Source organism: Mustelus asterias, chromosome 4 (assembly GCF_964213995.1).
Source record: "Mustelus asterias chromosome 4, sMusAst1.hap1.1, whole genome shotgun sequence".
In the NCBI taxonomy this organism is placed as follows: Eukaryota; Metazoa; Chordata; class Chondrichthyes; order Carcharhiniformes; family Triakidae; genus Mustelus; species Mustelus asterias.
Window position 1 is genome coordinate 31464958 of NC_135804.1, and position 14957 is coordinate 31479914.

General features: G+C 42.6%; 1 protein-coding gene across 5 annotated transcripts in view; it reads right to left on the reverse strand.

Annotated features, from left to right (window-relative positions):
* The window catches only part of znf507 (zinc finger protein 507), a 63253-nt gene extending 57362 nt beyond the window's left edge, over window positions 1-5891 (reverse strand). For all 5 annotated transcript variants that reach the window (XM_078210782.1, XM_078210781.1, XM_078210783.1 and 2 more), the window contains exon 1: window positions 5796-5891. The gene's annotated coding sequence lies outside the window, so the exon portion shown is untranslated. The remainder of the gene's footprint in view (window positions 1-5795) is intronic.
* Between the last annotated feature and the right edge of the window lie 9066 nt (window positions 5892-14957).

Genomic DNA, 14957 nt, shown 5'->3' on the forward strand with positions numbered 1-14957 from the left:
GGATAAAAGGTTAAGAATGAAATACCCCAGACACCCAACAGGACAGGATGACATTAACACTCAATCTCACAAGCAGGAAACACAGACACGGAACAATAGGACCAATTTAAATAAGAGGACACATAGAGATAGTAATGGGAAACGCATTTAGACACCGGGGCAGGACCAAGTAATCCCATTAACACGAACACACACCATACAAATGCTAATCCATGAAACTTCCTAGGGACTTTTGAAACTGACAGACCACTTTATACATTGTGTAAAAAAAGGCATAATCAAATGTTCCCGCGCGAATTTTGGATCCCTATAAAGATCCAGAGCTGATGTGATTTAATTGAGATCAACGTGGCCAAGCCACTGTTTCTGAGCTGGCTACGGGGGTCTCCCTGGGATCCCAGTAATTGTACAATAAAGACACGCTTTGAACCTTGATTTGCGACTCAACTTCTATTCTGCACTGGTAAGGGATATTTCCCTACAACAGTAGGACTAATTTAAATGTGGATTACAGGGTCAAAGGTAGGGTTCTGAAGACTGTGGAGGAACAGAGAGATCTTGGGGTCCATATCCACAGATCTCTAAAGGTTGCCACTCAAGTGGATAGAGCTGTGAAGAAGGCCTATAGTGTGTTAGCTTTTATTAACAGGGGGTTGGAGTTTAAGAGCCGTGGGGTTATGCTGCAACTGTACAGGACCTTGGTGGGACCACATTTGGAATATTGTGCGCAGTTCTGGTCACCTCACTATAAGAAGGATGTGGAAGCGCTGGAAAGAGTGCAGAGGAGATTTACCAGGATGCTGCCTGGTTTGGAGGGTAGGTCTTACGAGGAAAGGTTGAGGGAGCTAGGGCTGTTCTCTCTGGAGCGGAGGAGGCTGAGGGGAGACTTAATAGAGGTTTATAAAATGATGAAGGGGATAGATAGAGTGAACGTTCAAAGACTATTTCCTCGGGTGGATGGAGCTATTACAAGGGGGCATAACTATAGGGTTCGTGGTGGGAGATACAGGAAGGATATCAGAGGTAGGTTCTTTACGCAGAGTGTGGTTGGGGTGTGGAATGGACTGCCTGCAATGATAGTGGAGTCAGACACTTTAGGAACATTTAAGCGGTTATTGGATAGGCACATGGAGCACACCAGGATGATAGGGAGTGGGATAGCTTGATCTTGGTTTCAGATAAAGCTCAGCACAACATCGTGGGCCGAAGGGCCTGTTCTGTGCTGTACTGTTCTATGTTCCATGTCTCAGCTGGAGTTTGTGTCCAATTCTGGGCATCACCCTTTAGCAAGATGTCAAGATCTTGGAGAGAGGTGATTTACTTGAAAGATATCAGGAATGAGGGGACTTCAGTTATGTGGAAAGACTAGAGAAGTTGGGATACTTCTCTTTAGAACAGAGAAGGCCAAGGGGAGTTTTAAGAGGTGCACAAAATTGTGAACGGCTTTGATAGAAAAATAATACCAGTGGCTGCGAGTCAGTAACTTGTGGATGTAGATTTAAGAGAACTGGTAAAAGAACCGTCGGGGTAGATGCGTAAAATTTCTTTTTAAATGGAATAAGAATAGTCTAGAATGAACTCCAAGGAAGGATGGGAGAAGCCAATTCAATAACTTTTTAAAAGGTTATTGAATATGTAATGAAAAGGAAAGGAACTGTTGAGTTTTTGGGAAAGACCAAAGGAATGAGGTGAATTGGATTGCTCTTTCAAAGAGCTGGTGCAGGCATGATGGATTGAAGGCCTCCTTTTTGGTGTATGATTCTATATTGAGCTGGACAATGGTTGGGGGGGGGTTGTAGGTAGCTAAACATATCAATGGCTACAGAGAATTTGAGGGTTAAGGATAGTGCCCCCTCCTTTGCTGTAAGATGCCAATAATTCCAAATCTATATCCATTAATATCTTTAACAGTAATCTGACTGTAAATATTAATAATTGATAGTTCTGGGCTCTGGTAATTTACTTGAATTATTAGTGCACTGAATTGATTATTGTGAAAAACAAAAATATGAATTATTCCTAACCAACTAATTAACAGTCACTAAACAGATTTAGATTCTGAATTTAAATCCTTTGGGCATTAACTGGGCTGAATTAACATTTTGATGTGTGTTTAAGAACTTGTGTGCAGAATATCCAATTGATCCCAAGGTTCTAGTTCCCAACACAACTCACGGTGTACAACACATTTAATAGAAATCACTTCACAGTTTAACTTCTATATATGGTATTTTGTGATATCAAAGATGTTTTGGTTCAAAGCTCTTCCTTGTGACCAAGAGTGTGAATTCAATAGCTCCATTCTACATGCACCTAGACTTAACCTGCTAATATGCAGTGACAAATATATTCACCATTCTTCAGTCATAGTTGACTGAAAATAAATTATTCAGTCACTGAGGGTTTTTGTTCATTTGGTAATTTGAAATGCATAATCTGGTCTCCTTATCTACATCAATAGTGTTTACTTAACAGCTGCCTAAGTCTTATATTGACTTGCGCCAAGGTTAAAGAAACTACAGGTCAAGATTTTAAATACAATTTCAGGCTACTCAGAACATTTAAACTATATTGCGAATCTAGAGAAAATAAGATGTAAAAGCTCAATTTAAGTAATTATGACATAAGCAAGCACGTTTCTCAAAAGTCTGCAGCTCAAACTATCAAGGGAAACAACTGTTTCTTTCCAATATATTATCCCCAAAGTGAAAATACACTTAATATTTTTAATTCCCATGTTTCCAAATATTAGATTCTGAACTACTGCATTCAAGTCAATAACTGAGTGCACAAAAAGCACTTTGAAAGCAATGTTAATGTGAAAAGTCATTTTTAATAACTGGGGAAAATTTTGAAATATCTTTATCAGAGATCATTTCTCACCTATTCCTCCTGGTTTTTGTAATGCACAAATAAGTATGTTATGGCACTTTCAAAAAGTTAAAGATTTCACTTACTTTTCTATGCTGAAATAGACTATTGTGGCATTCAAGAAAATTAATTCAATTTAAAGTACTTTATGCAACTTTCTGGAGCAGAGACAACTGTGAATTCTCAACTACAGTTAAACATGCTATTAAAGTTCAGCTTAGTCAAATAAAACATATATCTCGGTGGGGGAGGGGGGGCACAATGGTTAGCACTACTGCCTCACAGCACCAGGGACCTGGGTTCAATTCCGGCCATGGGTGACTCTGTGCGGAGTTTGCACATTCTCCCGTGTCTGCGTGGGTTTCCTCCGGCTGCTCCAGTTTCCTCCCACAGTGCAAAAGGTGTGCTGGATAGGTGCATTGGCTGTGCTAAGTTCTCCCTTAGTGTACCTGAGCAGACGCCAGAGTGTGGCGACTACGGAATTTTCACAGTAACTTCATTGCAGTGTTTATGTAAGCCTACTTGTAACACTGATAAATAAACTTGAAACAGTCTGATTTTACCTGTGTCAATGGCTGAATGTGGTAGGAAATCAAAGCTGAGAGTAAAAGAGCTTGTGGCAGAGAATGAATACTATGGCTTTGGTCTTTCAATGTTTAAATGGGCCACAGCTTCCTTTATTCAGGATTTTACATCCAACAAGTAGGCCAACAACACACTCGGCAGTGGAGGGAGTTGAGAGCGGTGCTAAAGAGGCAGAGCTGAGCATTGTCAGCATACACTGGAACTTAATGTGACGTCTTTGGATGATGCAACATGCAAATGAGGAAGAGGTGGTTGAGGTAGATTCCTTGGGGACTTCAGAGGTACTAATGTCAGGGTGGAAAGAGAAACCATGGCTGGAAATGTTCTAGCTACATTTGGATAGCTAAGAGCAGAACCAAACAAGGGCAGTCCCACTTTAATGGACAATGGAGCAGAGTTGCAGGGAGGAGGATGTGGTCAACCACATCAAAGGGTGAGGAAGGGTAGTACATCATGGTCACAACCACACAATACTACTTGCAGCTTTTAAAAGTGGTGTTTTGATACTGTGCTGTGGCAGAAACCTTGATGGAGTTGCTAAGATGTTCATGATAAAGGGGGGGGGGCAGTCAAAATTGGATTTCAGGAAGTGGGTGCTGGTGGCAGTTGAAGGGAAAGGAGACAACACGAGTAAGGCAATTACAAAGTTGGCTAACCATAGAAATCCTACAGTGCAGGAAGAGGCCATTCGGCCCATCGAGTCTGCACCGACCACAATCCCACCCAGGCCCTACCCCCATATCCCTACATATTTTACCCGCTAATCCCTCTAGCCTACATATCTCAGGACACTAAGGGGCAATTTTAGTATGGCCAATCAACCTAACCTGCACATTTTTGGACTGTGGGAGGAAGCCAGAGCACCCGGAGGAAACCCACGCAGACACGAGGAGAATGTGCAAACTCCACACAGACAGTGACCCGAGCCAGGAATCGAACCCAGGTCCCTGGAGCTGTGAAGCAGCAGTGGTATCCACTATGCTACCGTGCCGCCCTGAGGACAAGGAAAGGAAATTGGGGTGGTCAGCAGTTTAGTGATGATAGGGTTGAAAGCTAACTTGAGTTTCATGGACAAAATGAACAGAGGGGATATGATAAGAAATTGGAGAAAAGCGAGAGAATTGAGCAGTTCTTGGCGATGAAGACTTGGAAGTTTGGACAAGGGAAAATGGAGTGTAGAAGCCAGAGAGGTTGTACAAAGGTATCTCAATGGATTATCTCAATTTTATTGACAAGTTCATGACCTCCTCTTTCCTTCTTGGAATTGAGGGCAAAAAGATGTTTAAGGGGGGTGGTGAATTAATATGATGCAAGCATCCTATATCCTTCAAGTGTCTATAGTATTTCTATCAAATTCTATGGAAAACAACTCTTAAAAAAGCTACTGATATGCAGCCTCAAAAAAGTACAATTATGAATAAGCTCTGAATGACCTCACTGTTTGAAGCAGGTATAATTATTTAGAGTTCTCAAATAAGAGCAGTGATCTTAAAAGGAGCAGACCGAATTAAAAGTGAAACTTTATAATCATATTGCACACCCCAAGTTAACCATGAACGTCAAAAATGAGCCATGCTTCCTGTGGAAAAAAAAATCAACAATTTCGAGGTGCTAGGTTAGTGCGTTCTTCCATGTGCTGATATTTTTAATGGATCTCTTCATTTTCGAAACACAGTCTGTCTGTTTACGTAACTAGCATCCTGTTGAAAAGCAATATTGAATGCTAAATGTCTCCCAAATTAAAAGGCAGAACATTTAACCTCGCAACTGAGATTTACACTTCAAAAACAGGGTTGAGTTTATTTTCCCCAGTAAACACCATTGCCACGAGTGAGCTTAAATCTCCAAATTTTGGTCTTTATGCAATTGGGTTTACAAGTTACAAGACGGAATTGACGAATTGCCAACATGGCAGGATACACTTAAAACTTGCATTAGGAGTAACTTGGGGCGGAAAGTAAACTCCACTCAGAAAACAAAGCCCTGTCAAAGAGGCACATCTGATCCAACACACATCACCCTATCACACTCATAGCTACACGTGGGGATGGCTGTGTTAGTATTGGCGGTTTCTGGACGCGCTGTGCCCGGGTTGCCATGCAGTCCGTGTGTGTGTGTGCGGAATGAGAGTGCCCCCCAGCCTGTCACTCCACCTCCATCCCCACTAACCGCACGTCGGCCACAGGCCGCGAGGAAGGAGGCCAGGGCTGCGGGCTTCCCTTGCACTGAGGGGCGGGGGGTGGATATGAGGGGTAAATGTTCTTTGTAAGTTGAGACCGGGCGATCTGTAACACTTGCCGAAGCGGAGGGTGAACTTCCCCCTCCGGTTTTTTTTTTACCTGCTCAATCCAATCTCCAACTCCACGGTGCTCGCCTCAGTCGCCACAAAATGCCAGCCGCTCAGCGCAACCGCGCATGCGCGCAGCCGGAATCGCGCGATACCGCATCCGCGCGAGCCTCTGCGACACGTCACGGAATGGGGGCGGGGCTCGTCCGGGCTGCGGTTGCCATGGTTGCAAATGCTCCAGCCTTGTCTTTGACGCTAAGGTTCTGGGCTCCCCCGTTTTTGATGATGGATGTTTTATGAAACTTTGTCCTCCTGCTGGTTGTTTATTTGTAGCAAACGCCACTAGCTTTCGGAGCGCTCGCTGCTCCTTCGTCAGATGGAGTGGGAGATCTGCTCACAAACAGGGCACACAGAGACATTGTTTAATTACCCACCGTTCATTCACAGTTGAATGTGGCAGTACTGTGGAACTTTGACTTGTTGGTTTGAGGATCACTCAGCTCTCTGTTTGAAATACTCTGTTTCCATTGTTTATCATGCATTTGGTTCTGTGTTATAGCGTCACCTGGCTAGCAGCTTGTTCTTAGGTATACCTGGTGCTGGTCCTGGCATGTCCTTCTACACTCCTCATTGAACCACGAGTGATCCCTTGGTTAGTCATATTGGTTGACTAATGGATACGTTGGGCTACAAGGTTACAGATTGTAATCGAATACAATTTTGCTCTACTTAATAGAGGCATATAAGATGATCAGAGGATTAGATAGGGTGGACAGTGAGAGCCTTTTTCCTCGGTTGGTGATGGCTAGCACGAGGGGACATAGCTTTAAATTGAGGGGTGATAGATATAGCACAGATGTCAGAGGTAGGTTCTTTACTCAGAGAGTAGTAAGGACGTGGAATGCCCTGCCTGCAACAGTAGTGGACTCGCCAACATTAAGGGCATTTAAATGGTCATTGGATAAACATATGGATGATATTGGAATAGTGTAGGTTAGATGGGCTTTAGATTGGTTTCACAGGTCAGCGCAACATCGAGGGCCAAAGGACCTATACTGCGCTGTAATAGAATAGAAACCCTACAGTACAGAAAGAGGCCATTCGGCCCATCGAGTCTGCACCGACCACAATCCCACCCAGGCCCTACCCCCATATCCCTACAGATTTACCCACTAATCCCTCTAACCTACGCATCTCAGGACACTAAGGGCAATTTTTAGCATGGCCAATCAACCTAATCCGCACATCTTTGGACTGTGGGAGGAAACCGGAGCACCCGGAGGAAACCCACGCAGACACGAGGAGAATGTGCAAACTCCACACAGACAGTGACCCAAGCCGGGAATCGAACCCAGGTCCCTGGAGCTGTGAAGCAGCAGTGCTAACCACTGTGCTACCGTACTGTGTTCTATGTACTGTAGATGACCTACAGAACCTCATGGATGCCCTGTTTTGAGTTGCTGGTGGTGCCATCCAACACAATATAGTGTGTCCTAAGTGTGATGAGGGGACTTTGTGTCTACAACCACTGTGTGGTGGCCACTTTTACCAATACTGTCATGGACAGATGCACACGTGACAAGTAGATAGAAGATAAGATGAAGTCGGCTTTTCCCTCTTGCTAGTTTGCAGGTCCAGTCTGGTAGATATGTCTTTCAAGACTCAGCCAGCTTGGTCAGTGGTAGTGCTGCTGAACCACTCTTGATCAATGAAATGAAGATCCCACCCAGAGTATATTCCGTGCCTTTCTACCCTCAGTATGTCCAACTTGGAGGAGTACTTATTCATCAGCTGGGGGAAAGTGGTAGGTGATGATAAACAGGAAGTTTCCTTTCCCATTTACCTGATACCATGTGACTTCATAGAGTTTGAATGAATGTTCAGGACTCCCAGAACAACTCCCATCTGATTGCATACCACTCTCCTGCCACCTGGGATGGTGATGGAGGAGTTTGGATTATTGGCTTCAAGTATCAGCTTTAACTTTCTCAATCGATTTTAATTTAATGTGCAAGTTCAAGGAGTTCTTAAAAATAACAAAGAGTTTGAGAGTGAGCTGCCATTTGGACCCGGCAAATGGCAGAGCGGCATAAATTGAGCAACAAATTACAGCAATTTGCAACTCAAATCCTTTTCAATCTACCTCCTCTTCATAGAATCCCTATAGTGCAGAAGGAGGCCATTTGGCCCATCGAGTACAATCCCACCTGGGCCCTATCCCCGTAACCCCATATATTTACCCTGATAATCCTCTAACCTACGCATCCTGGGACACTAAGATGCAATTGAGCATGACCAATGCACCTAACCCGCACATCTTTGGACTGTGGGAGGAAACCAGAGCACCCGAGGAAACCCACACAAACATGGGGAGAATGTGCAGACTCCACAGAGACAGTGACCCAAGCTGAGAATCAAACCCAGGTCCTTGGAGCTATGAGGCAACAGTGATAACCAGTGTGCCACCGTGCCGCTTCTTTTCTGAACTTTCCAACAGACTCTCACCTTAATGTTGTGCATTACAAACTGGGTTGTTATATTAGCTAAGAGTAAATTCAGTGTGTTATGAGTTAAAGATAGCTGTTGTGCTTATGTCTGCCTTTAGGATTAAGATCTTTTTATTGGTTAGAGAAAGTTAATAGAGAAGAATGTTTATAGCCTTTTAGGTTTCCTGATTACCACTTGCAATGGAGTATTGTCAACAGGTGACAGACAATTGGGTGTAACCCAGAATGTCTACTCTAGGAGCTGTACATTAATATCCTGATAATTCCATAGTGGAAGATTTAAAAAAAGTTGTGTACAATTTAAGGCATAAGAAATGTTTATTTTGTTATTTTGTGTACACCTTAGTTTAAGTTTAATCCCCAAGTATTAAATAAAGAGCAGTTTCAAACTTATACTATAGTACTCTCATCAATGGGGGTGGTTATTGTTAATACTTATGATAAGTAATTATGTTGATTTATATGGGCAAGGTCAGGAGAAGTTAACTTTAAGTAACCCATCAAGGATCAGAGTCCTCGTCTGACTCAAAAACAACAAGGAAAAGCAAATATGTACAATAAATTTCATACTGATTCATCAGTTGAGGCAGCGCAAGAGGTTATGGTGCTAATGTATGGAAACCAACTTCTTTTATTCATTCAGGGGATGTGGGCTTCGTTGAATAGGCCAGCATTTATTGCCCATTACCCTCAAGAAGGTGGTGGTGGTGAGCTGCCTTCTTGAACCACTGCAGTAGGATCAACCACAATGCTGTTAGGGAGGGAATTCTATGATTTTGAACCAGCGACAGTGAAGGAATGGTGATATAGTTCCAAATCAGGATGGTGAGTGGCTTGGAGAACTTCCAGGTGATGGTATTTCCATGCATCTGCTGACCTTGTCCTTCTAGATGGAATGGTTGTGGGTTTGGAAGGTGCTGCCAAAGAGCGTTGGTGAGTTCCTGCAGTGCATAGAACCATAGAACCATAGAAAATTACAGCTCAGAAACAGGCCTTTTGGCCCTTCTTGTCTGTGCCGAACCATTTTTTGCCTAGTCCCACTGACCTGCACTTGGACCATATCCCTCCACACCCCTCTCATCCATGAACCCGTCCAAGTTTTTCTTAAATGTTAAAAGTGACCCCGCATTTACCACTTTATCCGGCAGCTCATTCCACACTCCCACCACTCTCTGCGTGAAGAAGCCCCCCCTAATATTCCCTTTAAACTTTTCTCCTTTCACCCTTAACCCATGCCCTCTGGTTTTTTTCTCCCCTAGCCTCAGCGGAAAAAGCCTGCTTGCATTCACTCTATCTATACCCATCAAAATCTTATACACCTCTATCAAATCTCCCCTCAATCTTCTACGCTCCAGGGAATAAAGTCCCAACTTATTCAATCTCTCTCTGTAACTCAGCTTCTCAAGTCCCGGCAACATCCTTGTGAACCTTCTCTGCACTCTTTCAACCTTATTTACATCCTTCCTGTAACTAGGTGACCAAAACTGTACACAATACTCCAAATTCGGCTTCACCAATGCCTTATATAACCTTACCATAACATTCCAACTTTTATACTCGATACTCCGATTTATAAAGGCCAATGTACCAAAGGCACTCTTTACGACCCTATCCACCTGTGACGTCACTTTTAGGGAATTCTGTACCTGTATTCCCAGATCCCTCTGTTCAACTGCACTCTTCAGAGTCCTACCATTTACCCTGTACGTTCTTCTTTGGTTTGTCCTTCCAAAGTGCAATATCTCACACTTGTCTGCGTTAAATTCCATTTGCCATTTTTCAGCCCATTTTTCTAGTTGGTCCAAATCCCTCTGCAAGCTTTGAAAACCTTCCTCACTGTCCACTACACCTCCAATCTTTGTATCATCAGCAAACTTGCTGATCCAATTTACCACATTATCATCCAGATCATTGATATAGATGACAAACAACAATGGACCCAACACCGATCCCTGCGGCACACCACTAGTCACAGGCCTCCACTCAGAGAAGCAATCCTCCACAACCACTCTCTGGCTTCTTCCATTGAGCCAGTGTCTAATCCAATTTACTACCTCCCCATGTATATCTAGCGACTGAACCTTCCTAACTAACCTCCCATGAGGGACCTTGTCAAAGGCCTTGCTGAAATCCAGGTCGACAACATCCACCGCCTTCCCTTCATCCACTTTCCTGGTAACCTCCTCGAAAAACTCTAATAGATTGGTCAAACATGACCTACCACGCACAAAGCCATGTTGACTCTCCCTAATAAGTCCCTGTCTATCCAAATATTTGTAGATCCTATCCCTTATCACACCTTCCAATAACTTGCCCACCACCGACGTCAAACTTACTGGCCTATAATTTCCCGGATTTCTTTTGGAACCTTTTTTAAACAACGGAACAACATGAGCCACCCTCCAATCATCCGGCACCTCCCCCTTGAATACTGACATTTTAAATATGTCTGTCAGGGCCCCTGCAAGTTCAACACTAGCTTCCCTCAAGGTCCGTGGGAATACCCTGTCCGGTCCTGGGGATTTATCCACTCTGATTTGCCTCAAGACAGCAAGCACCTCCTCCCCTTTAATCTGTAAAGGTTCCATGACCTCCCTACCAGTTTGGCCTATTTCCGTAGACTCCATGCCCGTTTCCTCAGTAAATACAGATGCAAAAAAACCATTTAGTATCTCCCCCATCTCTTTTGGTTCCATACACAGTCTTGTAGATGGTATACACTGCTACTACTGAGTCGGTGGTGGATTAAAGTTTGTTGATGCTTTGCAAATCAAGTGAGCTGCTTAGTCCTGAATGGTGCCAAACTTCTTGAGTGTTGTTGGAGAAGAAACTATTCCACTCCTGACTTGTGCTTTTGTAGATGGTGGGCAGGCTTTGGGGAGTCCAGATTTGAGTTACTCTTTGCAGGATTCCTAGCCTCTAACTTGTAGTCACAGTATTTATATGGCTCGTCTAATTCCATTTCCGGTCAATGGTAATCCCCAGTATGTTGATTGTCGGGGTTGACTGTCAGGGATTCAATGATGTCAATGCTATTGAATGTCAAAGGACGATGGTTGGATTCTTTCTTTTTGGAGATGATCTTTGCATGGCACTTGTATGGTGTAAATGTTGTTTGCCACTTGTCAGCCCAAGCTTGGATATTGTCCAGGTCTTGCTGGATTTGGACATGGACTGTTTCAGTATCTGACGAGTTGCGAATGGTGCAGAGTATGCAATCATCAGCGAACTTTCCCAGTTCTGACCTTATGATTGAAGAAAGGTTATTGAAGCAGCTGAAGATGGTTGGGCCTATTTCACTACCCTGAGGAACTCCTACAGTGATGTCCTGGAGCTGAGATGACTGACCTGCCAACAACCACGAACATCTTGCTTTGTGCTGGGTATGACTCCAACCAGCAGAGGGCTTTCCCCCCAATTTCCATTCACTGTAGTTTTGCTAAGACTCCTTGATGTCACAGTCAATCAAATGCAGCCTTGATGTCCAGGCAGACACTCTGACCTCACTCTCATGTTGGGGCTTTAAACAAGAATACTAAGTTAGACAAGAATCTCACTGGAAGTTGACATTTTAGTTACAACTCTGGTGTGAGTGGGGAGGAATCCATCAAAAAAGCCATGGTTCTTATTGACCCAAGTCCCTGCCAATTCTAAGGGTTTTTGTTAGCTAAAAGGGGGTCCAACTCTGGTTACCCCATCCAAAATCAATGATACCAAAGAGTTTGAGGGTTGTTGTTTCTGTGACTGAAAAGAAACCTTCATATTATTGGAGACATTGCTGGTTCTATGAAACGAGTTGTTATGTCACTAACAGTATGGACTCTGTAAGGGTCATCTCTGGAGGACACTAATGAATGTGATCCTGAATTAAACACCAGGGTCACAAATCGGTTTTTGAGATTAGGGTATTTCTGGTTTGGCAGTTTTTCAACATTTCTGTGCTTGGGTTTTGAAAAATCAGTTTTCATAAGATCAATATCTTATGAAATTAATAAAACTTCCGTCAATCATAATTATCATATTTTAGACCTCATAAATTATATATTTGTTCCAAATGATTTTTATGAACTGGTCACCTTAGATGTTAAATGGCTAAAGGCAATTAAGGTTATATTAAATCTACCTCCAACCCAAACGTATTTTTGTTCAATCATATGGTTCATCTTGCTCCGCCTCATGCACTATTGCATACAAAGTAAACCAACAACAACAAGAGATTCTCAATCTTTCAGCAGCTCAAATAAACTTTCATTTCGTTCAAACCAAATTTGTTCACAATGGGTTTTGAGCAAATTGTATTGCAGCATTGTTTATTTACAAAAGGTAGCAAATTAAAGCATAATTTTATCTTGTCTGTCTTCCATCTTTTTGGGTTCTCCCAAATCCACATTAACTATCCAAAGTATTGTATGGTGATCTCTCTATCTTTATCGCGTGAAGTGAGATGACTTAAAGTTTGGCTGCAAAAGGAATAAGAAGTAAACTAAAAAAAGCGGTGACTTGCTCTGACCAGTTGAAATACTGCAGCTAATAAACTGGAATGTAATTGAAGAAGGGAATGAAGCAGCTGTCATGGAATTTGTTAGAACTTGTTGGCAGTTACATTCTCTCACCACCTGGCTTTCAGCATTCAAGACTGGTTATTGACTACAGTGTGAAAACTTGATAAAATAGCATAAACTAGAGCATAGCCACTGGCCAAACTAGGTAAGAAATGAAATACAACTTAATTGTCATGTTACCATTCTGATCATTTTGTCGTGCTGAGTCCTCTCAATGGTTTAATAGCAGTTCCTGTACTATAAGGAACTGTACTATAAGGAACTGTGCTATAAGGCTCCAGCATGTACAAGACTAATGTGGGACGGACTGAATCCAGTACATAGTGATGTAAGAAGGGACATGACCCAGACTTGGGGGTCAGTGTGATGTTGACCAGGGATGTGTGAAGACTCGAGAGAACTCCTATCCTGTACTCTTTACTGTACATGTGTAAATAATTCTAGTTGTTAATAAAGACTTACACTTAACCTGCTGAAAACCTTTTAAAGTCATACCATTCTGTAATGATACTTTTCACTGTATACCAATACGTGTGACCATAATAAATCAAATCAAAAATCCAATACCCTTCCAACATGGTGGCAGCTGGGATCAACCTTGCTAAGATGCTAGAAGACTAAGAAAACACTTCAACTAAAATTCTGACCTGATAGAAGCTCCAAACAGAAGCTGAAGGTGCAGAGAAAATTAGCCAGAAAATATTCCGAAGAAAAGGCCTGGAAACTGAAGGCAGAGATTTTTACTGCAGCAGAAGACTCCATTGAACCTCTTTTTGAAGTCCAGCTTCAGAGTGTCCCCAGAGCCTCCAAGAGTGAGCTAAATCTTGTAAAGTGACGAGCTGCAGCTAGCCCTGAGAACCTTTTCCCTAACTCAGTATCAGAGGCGCTGTTGAAGGAAAGCTTGTCGCTTGAAGCCCCAATACAAGGCCTCTAATTCATAAGGTCAGAAAAATAATTAATTATAAAAAGTTCTCAGAAATGTCGTGACAATCCAGTTTGGAAAACTGCAAGCATAACTACATTTGAACAACGCCTTGCTTATCATAGCAACTAAAGAAGTTGGCACACAACCAATCCAGGCAGCCTTTGCTAAAAGTCTTCTTCAAGGAGCATACCATTGTCACTTTGTGGAGACTGCCAAAACTGGTAAGTGCGAGAAATCCCTTTGTCTTGGATTCCACGGAGACGTCATCTTGAAAACTTGTAAGCTCTTTAAAGCTGAACATGCAATTTAAATATTTGTAACACGGATCCTATGTCATCACTTCCAAATCAATTGCACTAACCCGAGGCCCAGACTTGTCAGAAAATTAGGGTCTTTGCAAGAAGATATTTTAAAGATACAGCACTATTTCTGGTTCAAGTAAAAAGTAAAAAGAGTAGCAGATGAATCTGCTGCCTTACTTTCGGCCTAACTGCAGATTACATCATTGTAAAATGGGGTCTTAATGAGTCACCCACCAAATTTGAGGAAGTTTTAAAATCTTTTAATGTTTATTTTAACTTGCAAATCTATAAAATACTGGAGAGAGCTAAATTCCATAAGAGAGTCCAACTGCCAGGGGAACCTATCAATTCCTTCATAAATTATCTCTACTGAATGCTCGAAGGGTGTGAATATGGAGATTTTAAAGTCTGGACTCATCAGAAACAAAGTGTCTCTGTAACAGACAATACACTCTCTGACCTCTTACAAGCTAATGAAGATCTCACACTAGACAAGGTAATCCAGACGTTAGACCGTCTGAACTCAGCAACACAGGACTAGTTTATGGGAAAGAATAAAACATGGGGCAGAATCCAACTGTCAGTCCAGTTTATCAGGCCACAAAGACAATCTAAGTCAGGAAAAACAATTCCTGAACTTGCCAGCACTGTGGAGAGATTAGTGTCCTTCGAGTACAGCCCAATGCTTCCACTGTAACAGGTTTGGACATTATGGCAAACAGTGTAAGTCAAAACCCTAGAAACAAAAGGAAGAGTCAAAAATAATTCACAAGGTTGAGACTGAAAACCCAGAAGAGATATTGCCACACTTCTTGGGTGAAGTCAAAGATTGTGGTTTCTCATTCTGGAATGCAGACATCTTTGTCAATGGCTATCTCACAAGTTGATTCAGGTGCCAGCATGAAAATCCTCTCAGAC